The sequence below is a fragment of the Equus asinus genome, chromosome 6, assembly GCF_041296235.1.
Source record: "Equus asinus isolate D_3611 breed Donkey chromosome 6, EquAss-T2T_v2, whole genome shotgun sequence".
Lineage (NCBI taxonomy): Eukaryota > Metazoa > Chordata > Mammalia > Perissodactyla > Equidae > Equus > Equus asinus.
The window spans coordinates 40,153,196-40,173,313 of record NC_091795.1 but is presented as its reverse complement, the minus strand read 5'-3'; the positions used below and the strand labels follow the sequence as shown (position 1 = coordinate 40,173,313).

General features: G+C 44.3%; 1 pseudogene; it reads left to right on the top strand.

Moving 5' to 3' along the window:
* Window positions 1-6,543: 6,543 nt before the first annotated feature.
* On the top strand, window positions 6,544-18,157 carry LOC106828131 (uncharacterized protein C2orf78-like; annotated as a pseudogene).
* Window positions 18,158-20,118: the final 1,961 nt, after the last annotated feature.

Genomic DNA, 20,118 nt, shown 5'->3' with positions numbered 1-20,118 from the left:
CACAATGGAATGCTATTCAGCCCTAAGAAGGAATAACATTTTGTTACATGCTGCAACATGGATGAACCTAGAAAACATTATGTTCAGTGAAAGAAGCCAGATACCGAAGGAAAAATATGTCGGATTCCGCTAACATGAGGCACCTAGAATAGGCAAATTCACGGAGACGTGAAGTAGAATAGAGGTCACCAGGGTCTGGGGGAGGGGAAATGGGGCTGTTAGTTTTTCAAGGTGACAGAGCTTTTGTTGAGGATGATGAAAACCGTTTGTTTACAGGCAGTGGTGACAGCTGCACAACATCATGAGTGCACTTAATGCCACTGAATTGTACACTTATGAATGGTTAAAATGATAAATATTGCTTACGTACATTTTACTACAGTAAAAAAAAACAAAAACAAAAACAAGGAATACCTGAGTTCAAGTTTCAATTCTTCCTTTTCTGGGCCTCAGTTTCACCATCTGTGAAGTGAGTCACTGTCACCGTCTATGCTCCGGGCTCAGTGCAGAGGAAGCACTCAGGAGGGGACGTTAGTACCACTCCCACTTCATCAGCAAAGGCCTGCTGTGCGGATTCACTGCCTTAACGTGTGTGCACGCACTTTTTAAATGGCAGCTGCTGTACAGGCCTACCTCACTGTACTGTGCTTCGCTCTACCGTGCTTCACAGACGCTGCATTTCTTACAAGACTCCCATCAGCAACCCGATTACAACTTGCTGAAGGCTCAGATGATGGTTCATATTTTCAAGCAATAAGGTATTATTTACTTAAGCTATGTATGATGTCCCTTTAGATATAATACTATTGCAAACTTAACAGACTATGGTATCGTGTAAACATAACTTCTACATGCACTGGGAAACCAAATCATTAGTCTGACTCGCTTTATTGCGATATTCACTTTATTCAGTGACCTGGAACAGAACCTGTGATATCTGTGAGGTAGGCCTGTACAAATGTTAACAGACATTAGGTGTTATTGTTTCCCAAGGCTGTGGAACTGCCTAGAAGAAGGATAATTCTTTCCCACTGATAATGCCACACAGGCCAACAGAACATATGTGTTTCTCTATTATATCCAAAGATATTAGGAAACGAAAGCATAAAACTTAGAGAACTGTCTTCTATCAAGATACTTACACGTGCTCTCACAACTGCCCAAAATAAGTACCAAAGATACCATGGATACTCCATTCTTTTCTTTAGGCTACTACTGTTCTTACTAGAAGTTCACTTTACTTTGAAAATATAGAACAGGGGGGCCGTCCCCGTGGCGTAGTGGTTAAGCTTAGTGGGCTCTGCTTCGGTGGCCTCAGTTCACGAATTCAGATCTAAGGCACGGACCCACACCACTCGTCAGCCATGCTGTAGCACTGACCCACATACAAAACAGACGAAGACTGGCAGAGATGTTAGCTCGGGGCTCATCTTCCTCAAGCAAAAGAAGAGGAAGCGCGGCAACGTATGTTATCTCAGGGAGAAATCTTTCCTCAGCAAATATATATGTATGTATTTTTTATAATATATACTTTATAAATATACATAGAACATGGAAGTTCATAGAATTTCTTAAGCACATACAGAGGTTATTGCCAAATATTATATTTCAATTCACATCTTTACTCTCTTTTTCAGGTAGCAATTAGAAAAGTGTAATTAAGGAAAGCACTTGGTTCCCTTTTTGAAATACTACCCATGAGAGAAGGCCAGGATTACAACTACTGAATTACTATGCTTATTATACCATAAGAATGAAGACGGTTCCTTTCAATTAAGGGTTCCATTTACCTCTGGTTTGTATTAGTGGGGAGTGTGTGTTACATCAATAATCAGTCCAAGTTCTTCACTCTGCTCTCAGATTTTGCTGGAAACATCCAAGGGGTAACAACATTCTTCTACAACAAGATTCTTTTCCAAACTCTGTCAGAGAGAATGAAATAAGAAACAGCAAATGTGTGCTTCAAATCCTTTCTTATACTGTCATTCATTCAAGCCCTATGATGCTAACACACAGTGTGATTCAGAGGAAAGTTTCCACCCTTCTGGAAGTTACAAGCTAGATTACAATCTTTTCCCCCAGAGATTAGAGGGAAGAAAATAAGCTCACTTCTAGAGATTTACTTCTGTATTTGTGTCACGGGGGTACCTAACCAGACTGTAAACTCCCAGAAGGCAGGGACCACATCAGTGTTGTCCACCACTGCACCTCCAGCTCCAAGCGGAGTGCCTATGAGTAGGCACTTATAAATACTCCTAGAATATCTAAATAAATGAAGGATGGCTCTTATTGCTAAATATTCTTTTACGTATTTATCTTATTTATGTACTCTGTTCCACTGATCTGTGGTTACTCAAGGGCCAGCAACACATCTTTTAAAAAACTGACAGAGGTGGTCGGCCTGGTGGCGTAGTCCTTAAGTTCACCAGCTCTACTTCGGTGGCCCGGGGTTTGCAGTTTGGGATCCAGGGTGTGGACCCAGCACCGCTCATCAAGCCGCACTGTGGCAGCATCCCACACAAAAGAGAGGAAGACTGGCAGAGACGTTAGCTCAGGGCCAGTCTTCCTCATAAAAAAAATTAAAAGTAAAAAACTAATAGACTCATTTGTAGAGCAGTTTTAGCTTCATAGTAAAACGGAGCAGAAAGTAAAGAGTTCTCACTTTAACCATCTCTCCTTCACCCTACACAGCCTTTCCCACCATCACCATTCCATACCAGTGTGCTCCATTTGTTGTAATCAATGAAGCAACATTGACACATCATTATCAAAGTCCATAGCTCACATCACGGGTCACTTTGTGTTGTATAATCTATGGGCTTTGGCCAATGTACAATGACATGTATTTACCCCTAGAGTATCAGACAGATTAGCTTCACCACCCGAAAAATCCCCTGTGCTCCAGCAACACTTCTAGTATGGCTTAACATTTGGTAGGGCTAGGCAACCCTTTTCTACCTTCTTCCTTTTCAGAATTTTCCTGGCTATGTAAGTTTCTTTTGCTATACGAGCTTTAGAATCAGATGATATGAGATGATGTTAAATTTACAAATTACCTTAGGAAGATCTGACAGATCTACGATGCTGAGTCTTCCACCGAACATTGTGAAAGGTTTGAAGACTGTATTAATTACAACAAGGCGTACAATCTCTCCTGTCAGTTTCTTCCAGACTTGGAGCTGGAGGATCATTACCATCTCCAGCTATCTGAACAACAGCCAACCTGAGGTAACTCATTTAGTCACAAACCGCTTAGGAAGCCTTCCTTGATTAACCCTGTCTGTTGTCATTTCCCCCTCCTTTCCATTCCTAGGCATTTCTGCTGTGGCATTTCTGTGACACATCATTTGCCACTTGACAGTCCACTGTGCCTGACACTCGACTGCCAAGTACTGAGGCAGCTTTGCCTTGGGTGACTTCCCTCAAACACCCAGGACACCTTGTCCCATTCCGCTGCCACGCAGGGGTCATTCATCTCCCTACCTCTACTGCGTGAACAGGGACTGCACTGGGAGTGGCCCTGCAGCTTCGCAATCCCCTTGATGGTGCCTTAAACAGTCCCAACACTGAAGAGAACACCTTGTGCACACAGAACTAGAAGAGGCTTCCTATAACCACGTCACACAGGAAAGATGTTGGCTGTGTGGAGGAAAGGAGACTGAAGAGTCTTCCTGCTTCTCCCTGCTGATGTCCTTGAAGAAAAGGGGCTGAGCAGGGACCCGGGGGAACCTCAGGATCCCCTTGCAGCGGCTGTGGAGCAGGGACCGAGGAGTGAGGACAATTGCATAGAGGAGGAGGAATATAGGAGGAAATTCACAGGCACCACCCATGCGGGTGGGGGTGGGCCGTCAGTTCATTCATTCAACAAAGACTGGGAAGTAGTTACGATGTGTCAAACAATAAGCCTGGTGTTGCCAGATGTAAATCAGAACCATTTGCTTATCTTTATGAAATCACTAATGTTTAAGTGCAGAGATGCAGCAGAATTGACAGATTAGGTGAAGAAGAAAGAAACCCTGACCTATGAGACACAAATTAAATAAATTCCCGATACAGTCAAAGTGGGCTCTCCCTGACACTAATCCACGCTGTGCCAGGCAGGGTAATGAGACATGGAATCTCTTCTTACATTTTTCAAGTCAGTCAAAAGCTTTCCCCACCTATTCCTTTCATATTTCAAACAGAAACACAATTTTTCAGAGTTTCCATACTGAAATCCTGACCTTGCTGATCCAGGGCATTTTTGTGGTTATAACGAGGGGCATGAAGGGATCTTATTGGCATTTAGTGGGTGAGGGTCATGGGTATAAGACATCTTGCCAAATTCAGAACACTTCCACAAGTGGGTCTCACACCTGGATGACTTTCCAAAGTCCTGTTCAACGTCCATAGAGGTGAAAAACTGTTCACAAGTATCTAAGCCTTAGAACCTAACTCCATTTCACACATAAACACAAAGGGTTTCTTTGCAGTTTACACATACAGCGAATTTTCTAGGATAGCAGTCACCTTATCATCCGAGAACACTGTACTTTGTTTTCTTTGGAAATCTACAAAGCGCAGCTCACAATCACTGAAACTCCTGCCACCAAGGCAACATACCCACCCAGATCAGTGAGCATGAGAAGCTTTTGTGTTCATGGTGCAAGTAACTGACAATTTCTTTATTTTTAGTAAAGCCATGCCCAAACATTGACACATGGAAATGTAAACACATATTACTCTATTCTAAATTACTTTATTCATCCTTTATTTTATAGTTAGAGCATTACACTGATTTTTTTCTTTTTCTTAAATTTAAGTAGGAAGTAGGTTGTATACATCTATGAATTTCAGTTCAGGAGAGTAAAGGGGCTATCACAAAGTATTTACTATAAAAAGGGGAAATGGAGTGAGACAGGGTTCAAGACCAGAGTTCTACATGGTGAATTCAGATTTCTGAAAGAATACTGAACGCTATCTTACTTTTTTGAAAGGAACTTTGAAAGGAATGAAACGAGTCCCAGTCATCCAACGTCCAACTGGGATTACAGTCTTTCCACCTGCTGATACATTTTTTGTGAGCCAAATTTGACGTTAGCCTGTCTCCCTGCGTACATCGGGGCTCCTTGAGAATGGAATTCACAGCCCACACAGTGGGTCCCCTCTGCTCTCTGCTCTGCATCCTGCTGCTCCCCTTCTTCAGCCCCACCTAGTGACCACCTATATTCCCTTTCTTCCTGTTCCCCATCTTGAAACTAGATACAAGGCAACAAAACAGAGCAAAGGTCTCCATAAACAAGGCCTAAGACCACAGATGGCCAGCCCTTCTGTATCCCTGATAAGTCAGCCCAGTCCTGAATGCTAAGGTTCGTCAATACTCATACGTTGACTGAAATTGTTTAAATTCAGTTCTTTCACTTTACGGTTTATTTTAGTCCTCATACAACTGATGCCATCAAATACAATCTGTGTGGACCTTCAAGTTCGTATTTTAAAAGAAAATCGGATGGAAAAGGGGCTGTGAACTTCACTTAATGCTAGGAGTCACACTGAAAAGTAATCTTTGAACTGACCTCTGCAGGATGAGGGAGAACTCACCGAGGTCAACCCAGTGAATCTGAAGCACAGACAGTGAGGGCAAAAGGGGCACAAGACCGGGCCGAAGAAGCAGAGAGGATTCTAGACCAGGCAGACTCTTCAAGGCCAGGGTCAAGAGTTCGCTTTTATTCTTACAACGTTTTTGAGTGATGTTTCCGAGCAATGTTCCAACTTGCATATTAAAAAGATTTCCTGTGTGAAGAATGGATTGGAAGGAAACGAGAGTGGATACATGCACACTAGTCAGGACCCACATGCAAAAGATCAGGCACCTTCTGTATGAGGATGCTGAGGGAAATTAAGTGACGGATTCCAAGATATTCAGGAGGTCAAATGACGGGGACTTCATGAGGCATGAGATAGAGGAAAGGAGGGTCTCAAGGAATAAAAACGAGGTCACTGCACATAAGAGCAAGGTGTCAAAATTAATCACTTGAACGTGCAGAGGCAGAGCTCTCAGATGAGACGCAGTAGGAAGCAACAGGTGCCCTTTGTGATTCCCGGAAACGATACAATCCAACATTTTCCGTAGACAGTTGAACGGTTCTGGAAGGCTTTTTCACTCAAACCTTGTTCACATCACTCACATTTTCCGCGCCAAAACAACATAGTTTGAGGAATTGAGCGGGACTCAGTTTTCATAGTTTAGTGTCCCCAGCACTGACAGACCATCCTAAAGAGCAGTCCCTCCGCATTTTACCCGAGCAGCAATGGTCAGAGCCTCCCTTTCAAAAGGATGGGGGAGAAATCAGATATCTCAGACTCTCCGTTCCAGCTGCTTTGGCCGGAGCAGCCACAGTGGACGAGGTCCAGTCCCAGGAGGAAGAGGCGGCAGGACCACGCTCAGGGACCAAGGTGTATTACCTTTTGGGGACGTGGTTTCCGCCCTCCCTCTTGGCTGAACAATGTCCGGCAAACACGGGTCCCTGGACCCGGTCACGGCAGACATGATGTCATTGGCTCATGTGGGTCCCAAGATGCCGACTACCCGCCAAGAGTGACAGACTCCCCAGTTCCACGCCCCCAGTGCCAGAACACGCTAGCCAACCGCGGGCGCCTGGGCAGAAAACCAGGCAGCACCGAAATCCTTACTACTGCGCATGCGCCACCGCGTGTCCTGATGACGTGGCCACGCCGGCTGCCAGAGAAGCCCGATTAGCGAACAGACCCTCTGGTGCCTACAGCGCCCTCCTTCGCCTGAGGCCGGTAGTACAGCTCATGCACATGAGTGCGTTTGTCACAGCCTTGAGATTTCAAACAGTATAGGACACGGAATGAAAAGTGAAGTCTCACCCTCCACCCCCAGTTTTTTTGTGGGGTTCTCCAGATATTTTCCAAGTGCTTACATTCACTCATTGTGTATTATATACAAATATTTCCTTATATATATAGGCATATCCTCTATTTCATGTAAAAGCAGCGTACTCTACATAGTCTACAATCTATTTCAGACTGAACTTCCCAGTCCATTTATTCATACATCCATTCTATTCTTTTTAATGCTTGCATAGTATTTAATTGAGTATAATTACCAAACTTTATATAATGAGTACAACATTGACAGACTTTTGATTGTTTTCAGTTCTTTTGTCCTCTATTACAGACAGACTGCAATGTGAACATCCTCATGCATGAACGCAGCTACTGCTAAATTCCGAGAAGTAGAACTTCTGGAAAGAAGGACATGCAAACTTAAAATTTTGAAAAGTACTGTCTAATTACCCTCCAAAACCATTGTAACGACCTACACTCCCACTTACAGTGAAACTTTTATTGGATTCCTATACTGTGCCAGGTATCAGCTAGAGGTTGGCGGTATGATTATTATAGAAAATACCAAAAAATGACTGAGAGTGGTAAGAGTGGAGCTCAAGGCTAAGATTCCCATACAGTATCAGGCACAGAGAGCTGTCCCTGTTAGGAAAACTCTGAATTTGGCTACAAGTGGAACGGCAAAGGACAGCATGTCCTACAATAGGTCTGAAGGCAGAAGGGGCACTAAATTTCAGATTAAACTGTGGATAATTCTAATGGCAAATGTTTTTTATTTTCTATTTTCTAATTTCTGAAAATATCTTACAAACACTGTTAACAATCTTCACAACCATGGGAGAGCTAGGTAAATGGAGGGTCAGAAAGGTCAGAGTTATGGAATAAATGAATGAATGGATAAAATGATCACCAACTTTAACATTTCTGGGACAGTCATAGTCTAACCAAGTTCAAAACCCCAAGCATTTACAGTTCAGAAATATTTACATAATTAACACTGGGTCAATATTAGTAGGTTGGTATTCGGAAAAATAACGACAGAAGTTAGCACAGCATAGTTTGAAAACTTACAACTCGGCACATTCAAGTTTGATATTACATCAGAAAATATTCACTTGGAACTTATGAAAAAAAATATCCAATAGGTGTCGTATTGGCATAAAAGTACATAGGGTAAAAATATCTATAGACATGACTACACGAAATGTGACATAAATCTATCAGAATCTGTAAAAGCTATATTGGTCTTGCATTTCCAATTTGCTAAATGACACAAGCTGGGGTGGGAACATCTCAGCTGACACAAGAAAATCTAGACCTAAGCATAACAGAGTTTCCAAAAAGAATGGGAAGCAACAAAAGTGTAGGCCTCAGAGGTATGAAGCCAACATGAGGTAAAAGAATGCCTTAATAGGTACGCAGGACACTGGAATGGAAAATATAGGAGTAAGGAATATTTTGAGCACCAAACAGCTAAGCAGTTGATACTAACAAAATATGCCAGTATGTGGTAGAGCCCCAGGATACATGGAGGAGTTTAAGGGATTCCAGGCCTTAATAAAATCAACAAGTGACAATGGGGAGAGTAAGGAAGAGCCTCACGGATAGATGGGTGGTGTATGTTACAGCAAGACAAGTCTCAGTTATCTCCATGGGAACAAAATGCAGGAAGTGTTTCTATGGAACAAGACAATACCCGAACTATAAAAAAAGACTTTCTGTGTGTGTAAGGCTTGTACTGTAGAGTGTAGAGCATTGGACTAAAGCTTCTGAGGTTCTTCCTGCTTCATTTAAGATTCTCTTAGAGGTTAAGATGATGCTGAGGCTGTAAGCTAAGGTTAAATGGCTGGAACTATGGAGAGAAAGTGGTTATAGAGGCTGGGACCAGGAAAGGCCCAAGTAAGGGTTTGTCTAAGTAGACTGGATGTTGGAAGTGAATATTTTCATGTGTAAACATGTTACTGCTACCGGAATTTGTCTTTCCAGAGCTCCCCCAATCTTACACCACCAACCCTAATCTGAAGTAGCTCTGGATTCCCTTCATTTCCACAGGAACAGAGAGAAGAGACAGACCTGTGTGTGTGTGTGGATATGTCATTGGCCTCACTTTACATCCTAATGTCATGGAAGTAAGCTATCTGATGTATAAAGCTTAAGGGCAAAAACTTTCAAAGATTTCATGAGCTCAAGCCATATCTCTACACTGCAACACCCTTCACAATTTCTTCTCAGGTAAGCATCCTTTGCCATCACTCAAAACATTCACATTTCACAACAGGAAAAATAGGCCTATAAATGAAATGTGTGTCTTTGGAGGTCACATCTAGCAGCTATCTTCTCATGGGTTCTTGGCATCTTGGATCACACACCTCCTACTCATTCACACTAGAAAAGTCCCGAGACACGTCCACCTAGGCATCTGAAAAGCTTACCACCAAGGAAAATGACTAGATCCACAGATTTCCTCCCCAAACCAGCTGAATCCACATACAAATCAGCAGCAACTCAGCCCTCGCCCACTGTCTCGCAGTCACCAGAGTGGTTAGAGAGAAGAGCACTAAGCAGGGGCACAAAAGCAGAGGCTCCCAGGCCAGCCGGGTGCACTGCAGACATCTGCTCCTTAGGCGTGAGGGCACTGTGCAACTCACCACAGTGCTTCTCACAGACCCCTTGTAAGTTTCTCCACAGAACCCTTCAGGTCAACTTAGTTCATGACGCTTAAATGAACAATCATCAGGGGAACAGCATGTGATCTGTCTCCCAGTGTTGGATCCTTAAAAACACAACCAGGAGAAACACGGAGAAAGACCCAGAGCATTTGAAAACAACCCATATTCTACAAGCATACCAATGAATAACATAAATGATGTAATATCACATAAAACAAAGTGAGAAAGAGTAATTTAAGGTTCTCTTTAGTGTACATAATTCGTGGATGTTGCAGGACCATCCAGCAAAATGAATAAATATATACTGAACTGTCTGTTCTCTTAACACAAAATGAAGGCAAAATGTGTCAACCTGTTTCTCACTGAAACCCAAAAATCCACAGACAGTTGTTTTCAGGTCCCTTTCACCTTGCCTCTTCCCTATTATCCACGAATGTCCTCCTCTTTCTCTCACTATTCTCCTCTTCATGTTGCCTGGCCTTGCACACAACCATGGCCGACAGAGAACCCTAGAGGCCCAATGTTCTACAGTGGCTGTTTCCAAGAGGGAGGAGGCTACAGCAACTGCCACACTGGATACACTTAGGGGAGGAGGAAAGGGGAGGACCCCAAATGCCTCTCATGTATAAAAGAGAGGGATGCAAGGAGGCCTGTGTGGTCCAAGGAGCCAGAGGTAGCAAATTACAGGCAAAAGAATTGCAACCCAAGGCTGGAAGAGAAGAGTTCTGCCCTCAGCTCTGTCTCTGGCTCTCTGGCATCTACTTCTAATGGGCAGATGCCATTTTCAGAAGCATCAGGCACTGGAAAGAAGACTTCTGCTGCTGGAAGGTGACAGGAAATAATATCCAAGAGGGTAAGATACAAGATCGTGGCTGGTCCCAGAAATAAGGTCTATAATGCAGAAAAAAGAAAAGGAGAGCAGCAGAGAGATGCAAGTCCAACCCAGCCCAGCCCAGCCCTGTCGAAGGAAGGTAGGATTCAAGGGGAAAAAACTGAAAGAGAAGAGCTTTGAACCACATCACTCCTCACAAGGGGCACTCAACAAACCTCACCCTACTCTTTAACCAAGTTACGGAAAGAGCTCCCAGTCCTTTCCTTTGCTCCTTAAAACCTGCAGTAAGTTCACAATTAGATCAACTGATAGGATTTCAGAACAACTGTAATAGGTCAACCTAGATGTCCTTTTCCTTCCTCTCTAAGGATATTAACTAACTGTACATGTAATTACTAATGTACAATATATATTATAAAGTATAATTCATAGAATACAAAGAACTATGAGTTAATTACATTAATGAACATCTATAAGGAACGTTGAGAAGATTCCCTGACATAAGAGCCTGGGGAAGAGAGACTAGCACATGTGGCTCCTAGGATGTCACCTCCCCAGAGCTCAGCCATGCAGGTGCTGCTGTAGCTCTCCCCCGACTCCCTCCACCCAATCCCATCTTCTTGTGGGGAATCTGGCCACCCTATTGGCTGTCTCGTACCTTTAAACTGCCTGCTCTGTGACATCATTCTCCCCCTAGACCTATTGCCACCTGGTAGAATCTTGGGGTTCCCATGGAGTTGTCTGTAAATAAATTTGGATCATCGCAAGTGACCAGTGTGACCAGTGACTTTCGTACTGGACACACCGCTCTTTGGTGGCAGCCACTCAGACTTCCTGTGGTATCATCTTCTCATACTTGGATCCACAGCCAATCCTTCATCTTGTCTCACCATGTCAGGTAAGGAAACTAACTTTTTTTTTAAAGATTTTATTTTTTTCTTTTTCCTCTCCCAATGCCCGCCCCAGTACATAGTTGTATATTTTTAGTTGTGGGTCCTTCTAGTTGTGGCATGGGGGATGCCGCCTCAACATGGCTTGATGAGCGGTGCCATGTCCACGCCCAGGATCCAAACTGGCGAAACTCTGGGCTGCTGAAGCGAAGCATACGAACTTAACCACTTGGCCACGGGGCCAGCCCCTGGAAACTAACTTTTCAAAAGTTTTCATCATGTAATTTTGTCCCTAAATTTTGGAGTAGATTCATATAGTATGGGAAAATGAGGGAAATTATTGAATTAGAAACTTGGCGACCTAATTTCAGTTTTGACTTTGACATTTACGAGCTGTGTGACTTTGGACAAGTCATTGACTCTCTCACAAACTCTATTTTCTCTTCATCCATCACATCAGGATATTACATCCATTGTTCCTCTGCTCCCTCTGTTTTCTAATATTGAGTCTTAAAGGGCACCCAGTTAGAAATGAAATCAGAGACTTCTTGAGGGTGTTTCCACAGAAAGAGACAGAAATCCTAGGTGATGTAGGAAACTAGCAATATATACCAAGAGGTTTCATCTGTAATGGTCTCCCTCCACTGACATTTCAACTGTAGTATTTAAATTTAAACATTTTAATTAGTGCTGTTCAAAAGGCAATATTCACATGTTTGGAATTTTCTACCTAAATAAAGTGAAAAGAAAAGTAGGGAGAGACGATGGAGAGTACTGGGCTGTAGGGAGACAAGACTTCAAAGGTCAGGAAGTTTAGAATTGTTTTCATCAGCACAGGACAACAGGAACCAAGAGGCAAGAGAAATAGAAGAATGAGGAGGAGAGCAAGGAGGAACTCTCAAGGAAAAAGAGGTGGTTTGGCACAGAATGTTAAAGGAACCAAAGATTTTCAATTGAAGCAGGAAGAGCGCAGAGTGAAATGTGCTCAGAGCAGGGCGAAGCACAGTTGACTTGAGCAAATGCTCACATTCATAGCTGAGGAAGGCGAGCGAGGCAGAAGAGGACATCGCCAGGAAAAGCAGCTTCTCAGACTCAGACTCGCCTGTTTGCTTTTTTCTATTGCCTCTCTGAACATGGATGGCACCTGATTGTTTTGAATAAACACATTTTAGGAATATGTTTTAGAAATGACACTTCCTATAATCCGGAAACTAATAAAAGTGATTATCCAGGTGGCTGGAGGAAACAGAATTTTCACTGTTTTATTGCATTCTCATTTTAAATTGTGTAGATGTTTTTCCTATTAAAAATAAAATTGTTTTTAAAAAAATAATATCTCTTAACTTGAATCAGACAGACTAATCTCTTTGTGTGATAAGTAGGTTCCAAGTCAAGGCTGCTTTTCATCTTTAAGTCATTTTCTTCCTGACACAGAGAGCGCACTGAGAAACAGCTGCCATCTGTTTCTAGATCTAAGCTGCCTAAGAAGAAAAAGAAAAAGTCAAGCCCCACATCTCTCATGCAACATTTATCTAAGGCAATTTTGTGGAATCCTGTCAGTTTTCCTATACCAAATTTTTTAAAGTTGGATTCTAAGGATGTTGGTGTTTTTAGTCTTTGGGGATGACACTTTCCTGGATGTTGAAGGCAATTATAATCAGGGTTTTAGGATAAATATAAAAACCTTCATGATGGCTGTTAAGTGTCCTCTTCTCCTTCTAATGCAGCTATACTAAGAGAAATATTTGTACTAGGCTTGACATCTGTTACTTAGTCATATTCAGAAAAATAAGAATGAGTACATAATGGAATTCCTTTACACTTAGGATGTTACTCTCTGCTTTGAACCAGTTTTTACTGAAATATCCGTTTGCATATATTGTGGCCACCTATACATTCACATTTATAGCATTTTTCAGCTTGCTATGCAATTTTTACTAATATATCTTCTCTGTCTGTAATGTACTGGCTAGGAATTCATTCAAAGTCACCTTCCACTCTGGGCTGTTTCTTGCTAAATAGTATTCACTACAATACAGCAGGTAATATTCACTTTCAAGACACAGCGTGTATGATAGAGAATTTCATTTATTAGTAAACTTACTATGCTTTGATGCTTGCTACATTCCACAGATTTCATTATTATGTGTATATTTCTGTGATATATGTTTTTCATGATTTTTCACTTTGGTTTTACATATCTTATATCTTCCTCCATAGTATCAATCATATGTAATATAAACATTTATTCATGTTTGATTACTACCATTCCTGTTGTTGTTGTTGTTGTCATAACTGCTCCACAGATGAGTAACCTGAAGCTCAGAGAGATTAAATTACTGTTTTCTTTCAAAAAGCACTTCTTGGGATGCACACCCTCAGGCAGTCATGTGGAGGTAGGATCAGAAACCAGGCTTGAAGAGGGTAAGAGCGACCCTTTACACCTACCACCTGGGCTGACTTCTGGGTGAACTCTAGGGAACAGCACGTGAACTGTACAAGCAAAATGAGACACTGAAGAAGACAGTGGTAACAGCTGCACTGTTTTCTAAGGGACCAAGAAAACACCTTATTAGAAGGTCTCCTTCTCCCGGGTTCTGGTCGTGGAACAGTCAGAGCAGAGTCCTGGCAAGAAGTCAGGAGACTTTGGTTCTGTGACCTGGTGATGATGCTGCCATAATGGGAGAATCGGACTACTCCAGCTGACCTCTCTGAGCCGCAGTTTCCTCACTCGTACCATGAGAATGTTAGAACAGAAGGTCTCTAAGTACGTCCCAGTTCTAAGACACTTCAGTTCTAGCAAAGAGTAGATGAGTCAGGACTAGGGGAGGCTCAAGGGAAGGATGGACAGCGAGAAGGGGGCTTCCAGCCTAGAGAACAAGGTGTGACCCACACCACATGGGGCTTCTGCACATCTCTGCCGCAGCTGGGAGCACAGGCAGTTACACAGAAAGGAACAAACTGCTCCCGCCCTTACAACCACCATAAAGAGGTGGATGTTTGCTCTCTCAGTGAGCACTGGGATGAGAGGCTTCCTGATGCAACAACCTTGAGATGATGCTGCTCCTCAAATATTGTCAGAGTTGATCATCTCACTGAGTTTTCATCACCCTCTTGTTCCTTACAGAAAATTTCCAAAATCCATCTTTACTTGGAACTCCAAACTCCCTGCAGCTCTCGCTTCCTGTGGTGAGCGATGCAGCTTCCTCAACAGGAAGTGTCTGCAATCTCTCCAGAGTCTCTGCTCCAGCTGTCAGTTCAGCATGGCTACTGCCATCAGCCTCGGGCACCTCTTCCCAGCCACTCATGGGGAGTGCCTACCTTTACCAACATTCTAGCACAACCACGCTATCTGGAGTGACTGGCCAGAGCCAGAGCTCCACCTCAGCTGCTTCCTATCCAGGTCTCTTTGAGTGGGGCATCCCAGGAAGCACTGCACAGGAGTCATCTTCACTCGCAGACTGCACTCTGACTGTCATTGGCCAGGACAGTAGTTTCTTCCATGTCTATGGCAGCCGAGTATGACAGAACTTCAGATGCCAATAACTTGGTCCCACTGTATCCATCACTTTATGCCAGCCTTGCTCAGGGAACACCATCTCAGGTTCCAAATCAGGGACACAGCCTGTCACTTCCCTACCAGGAAGGAAGCCAGGTGTACTACTATGGTCACGGCATACTGGGGCCTCTGCTGTCTGGAGAACTTGGCCCCTGCCTGCAGTCCTACGGCTCTGTGTCCTACACAGGAGCTGGGGCCTCTGCCCCTCAACCAGAAATGGGGATGGTTCTAAAGGAGAGTCAGCCCACAAATATCCTACCACCAGCCTCCACCTCTGGGCTCTACTATGGTGTCTCTGCTCAACCCATCACACAAACCAGATTTCAAGGTGAGTACGAACAGCAACAAGAGAGAGGAAGCTGGTCCACATCAAAAATAAGGTCAAATCTGCAGCTGGGAAGTGGTGAGGCCACAGACAGGTAGAATTGATGTCCTGCAACTTTAATAAAGCACTACCCTGGGCCAGCTCTGTGGCCAAGTTGTTGAGTCGCACATTCTGCTTCGTCAGCCCAGAGTTTCGCCGGTTCAGACCCTGGGCGCAGACCTACCACCGCTTATCAAGCCATGCTGAGGCGGCATCCCACATAGGAGAGCCAGAAGCACCTACAACTAGAATATACAACTATGTAGTGGGGGCCTTTGGGGAGGAAAAGAAGAAGAAGAAAAAAAATGAAGATTTGCAACAGATGTTAGCTCAGGTGCCAATATTTAAAAATAAAATAAAGTAAGCACTACCCTCACTCAGTATTCTCTGCTTAAGACTCCTCATAAGAACGCCTAACACAGGTAGGAGAGGGGACACAGTAGTGGCCATCTACGCTACATGGGTGACAACCCCAAATGACAACAAAGGACACCACATGTCTCACTGCCCCGGTGCTCAGTCCCCTGTACTACCACACTGAAACAGACTCCGTTCCCTGATCTATGGCTTTAGTGTCCTAGGAAGGCACTGCATAACTCTCATAGTAGCAGTTCAGGGTTAACTTTGCCTTCATTCATTGACATGAGGATTTAAGACTTTCTGTTCCCAGATCCTGTCCAAAGCAAGCAGGCTAAGAATCTGCCCTTGCTCAGGACATGTCCTGATTTTATTAGAAAGAGCTCCACTCCCTCTCCTGGTCCACGGTGTGAAGTGTTCTTATTCTCTCAGGAAAGTGGACAGAATCCAAAGGACTCTACAGGCGAATCCTAGGCTTTTTAAAACATTTCATAGTTTAAAAATCACTTTTATTTGTCCTATAACCCTATTAAATACAGAGAAAACTAAGGAACAATGACATCAAGTGATATCCTGTAAGAAGTAGGACAGTTGCTTTTGTCTCCTAGCACAGGACACTGTCCACGATCCTTAAGAAGAGCTAGTAGAAATGCCTTGCCCACTGTGGGAGGGTGCATGATTGGTGCACTGGTTTCTAGGGGGGACATCTCACCTACAGTGACTCACTTCTTCCTTGCTTCCTTTGTAGTGGTGGAAACTTCCCTGGGGATGGAGACTTCCCTGGGCCAGACATTTTTTCTACAGCAAACTCTGGAATTCCCCAAATCCTGCAGTAGCAGAAATACCCAGATGCTGCAGAGTAACCCACCACCTGAGCCTGGGGACATTTCACTGACAGCTCCACTCCAGACTTCGAAAAGTAACCTTCTGGCACTGTCTCCAGCACCAAAGAATTGGGATGAGTTTAACACCAACCTTTCAAAGCCTCTGGATCCCGACCAGATCCCAATAGAAAACCAAGATCCCCTGCTACATCCTTTAGAAATTCCTGATATTCTCCAGCTCCTGACCTGCATTGATCCCCTCAGGCAACAGGAGCAGCCTGGTTCTGGAAACGCTGATCTGGGAAAGAGTAGCCTGAGTCTTGAGGGCCAAGGGACACTGGAAAACGGGACCGAGGCTAGCGGTGGCTTTGCAGACATCGCTACACTGATGGAGGATGGTCACCTTCCCCAACTATTCGACCCCTTGAAAGACCTTGATCAACCCCAAGGCCCCGAGCTGATCCAAGCCAAAGAGACAGGAGCCATCGAGTCCATCCAGCTGCAGGAAAAGTCAAGTGGCAGAAAGGATGCCTCCCATCATGCCAGGAAGAACAAACATCAGGCCTCTGAGCCTCTCGATGGTGCTCCTAAGGCCAAAATCCAGCCAAAGGACCCAGAGTGCCTGTCAGGGGCAGAAGGGCTTATTTGCAATGCTGCAGCCAGTGACAGGGCTCCTGAGAACGAGGCCGAGCACTCCAACAGCAAACCTCAGAAAGCTGCACCCAGCAGGATCAGTACAACTAAGAGCCATGGGCAGGAAAGGACCAAGAGCACCAGAGGAAACAACTCCAAGAAAGCTGGAGAGAGTCACCAGTCAGGGATTCAAGTCAAGGGGGAAGAGAAGACAAGCATGCGGAAGATGAAGTGGAAGAAGAATCAGCCCGAGCTGAGCCAAGAAAACTTTAAGCGGCCTCGAACCAGCCTCGGCCAGCCCATGCTGGAGTCGGTGCAGGTGTTTCATGCTCTGGGGAGGAAGAGTGATAAAAACACTGGGCTCTCTTCCTCCAGGGCTCTGGGAACCTCCAGCAACCCCAAACACCCCCAGCCCTGCCCAGCTATCAAACTGTGGCTGGATACCCGACTCGAGGGTCAAGGTCCTGAGGAAACTCAAGTCAAAGCTCAGAAAGCAGAGGACAGTGCTGAAAAAGAGTGTCCACCTCCATCCCAGGATGAGCTGCCACCTCCCAAGAAGGTCAGGTTGGTACTTCTGCCTTTTCTGACCGTGGACAAGCCTCAAGCTCGACCTGTTTCTCGGAGGCCACGGGCTCTGGTCTCACATCGGCCTGCTGTGGCTGACCCTGCCCGGCCTGGTTCTACCAACTCAGCTCAACCAACTGCAGTCAATTCCGCCCGGCCAGCTCCTGCATCTTTGATAGGTCCTGCCAGACCAGCTCAGCCAATTTCCACCAACCCCACTAGACCAGGTTTGACCTACCCCACCTGGCCTAGTGCTCCTCAGACCACTGCTTCAAGGTCTGTACCCTACAGAACAGCATCTTGCATATCTCTCCAGGGGCAGCCTGTTCCCACTGCTGTGACCAAGCTCCAGGGCCTGTCCAAGCCTCAAACCCAATTTCTACTCCAAGACTTCAGCAACCAACCAATTCCATGGAGGAAATCCAATGTTTCAGGGCCAGTGGTCTCAAAGCCCATCACAGAAGAGCAGAGGCCAGAGCGGGAGGCCATGAAGAGGCAGGCTCAATGGGAGCGTGAGAAGGCTGCCAAATACACCTCTTTGGGGAAAGTGCAGATTTTCACTGAGAGGGAAAAAGAAAAGGAAATTGCTCGATACTACAGGTATGCAATATAAGGCTGCTAGGACAGTTGGAGCCACTTTTAGAATCTTCTATTTTTCCAAATATAGATATACATTTTTATTTACTCTGATACATTGTAAAACTTAATAAAACTGAATAAATAAATGTAATATAATTAACAGATGAGTCATAAAGAAGTCTTTTGAGTTTGGAGATGCTGTCAACTGTGGTTTCTGTTGGTGAGGGTGGGGATTTAAGGCTGCATGAAAGAACTGAGAGCTGGACAGGAGAGTGAGAGAAAGGGCATACAAACTGAGGAAGAGGAAAGAACTGTGTCCAGGGCTGGGAAAGCCAAAAGGGGAAAGGTTTTAGGAGTTTATAAAAAGAAGCAGGAGTAGGGGAAATGGCCAAAGTCAGAAGCAGGGTCTGAGGTGAGGGTTAAAAGAGTAAAATTGAAATAGAGTTGAAGATGGCAGCAGGTGAGTCTAGGCTGACCAGGAGAAATGCCTAAAGCCTCTCAGGGATGCTGGCCTTATGTCTCATGACCACTACATTGGTGTTTTGGAAAACAGGAGAAACAGACCTCTCCAAAATGTTTGTGTTGCCTCATCCATGAATGATTATGGCTGGGGATGGTGAGTACAAATCATAAGGGAATCTACCAAATGAACGGCCAGGGCTGAGTTACTGTCGGGGCAGCTGATAACAGGGGCCTCCCCATGGGAGCTGCTGCAGCAGGAGGCCCACCCAGAACAGGGATGGCAGAGAAATCATCATTTCCTCAACACCTGTGCACCAGGCCCACAAATCTCCACTTCAGTTAACCTTTGCAACAACACGCGAGGCCAGGATCATTGAGCGGCTTTACTATTGACATGCAGCAATGGGCTGCAGTCACATTGCACTTAGAAGAGCAAGTGACATTGGAGTCCCCAGTATTTGCAAGCGCCAGTAGGCAGCCAACTTGGCTTTCAGAGCACAGCATCCAGAGGTTACTGGTGGACGAGATCAAACTTCTGGAGGAGCCTAAATCTTTTTCTTTCAGGTGTACATCGTTATATTTTGCCTTCTGTATAGACTACATTGTGTTCTCCACCAAGAGTCTAACTGCCATCCATCATCATCCACATGTGCCCCTTTACCCCTTTCGCCTTCCCCCCACCCACTGTCCCTCTGGTAACTGCCAACTTGTTCTCTGTATCTATGTGTTTGTTCATTTGTTTATCTTTCACATATGAGTGAAATTCTATGGCATTTGTCTTTCTCTGTCTGACTTATTTCGCTTAGCATAACACCCTTCAAGGTCCACCCATATTGTTGCAAATGGTATATTTCATCATTTTTATAGCTGAGTAGTATTCCATTGTATATATATATATACAACATCTTCTTTATCATTCATCTGTCAGTGGGCACTTAGATTGTTTCCAAGTCTTGGCTTTTGTGAAAAATGCCACAATGAACATGGGGCGCATATATCTTTTCCAATTAATGTTTTCATATTCTTTGGATAAATACCCAGAAGTGGAATAATTGGATCATGTGATAGTTTTATTATTAACTTTTTGAAGAATCTCCATACTGATTTCCACAGTGGCTGTGCCAATTTACATTCCCACTAGCAGTGTGCTAGGGTTCCTTTTTTTCCACATCCTCTTCAAAAGATTGTTTCTTGTCTTTTTAATAACAGCCATTCTGATGGGCATGAGGTGATATCTCATTGTGGTTTCGACTTGCATTTCCCCAAAAATTAGTGATGTTGAACATCTTTTCATGCGCCTGTTGGACATCTGTATATCTTCTTTGAAAAAAATGTCTGTTCAGACATATTAACTTGAGGGGCCTGCGAGGTCCTCCTCCATCCACCTTGCCCCCTGCTGCTTCTATAAACATCACCATCATCCAAAGCATAGAAAAAAAATACGTTGGAAGTGTCCAGCTCATGGGGCAAGAGCGGTGGGCGTGCATTCACATGGGGTCGCTGCTCCATCAGCATAGGACGTATGTGCCCAAT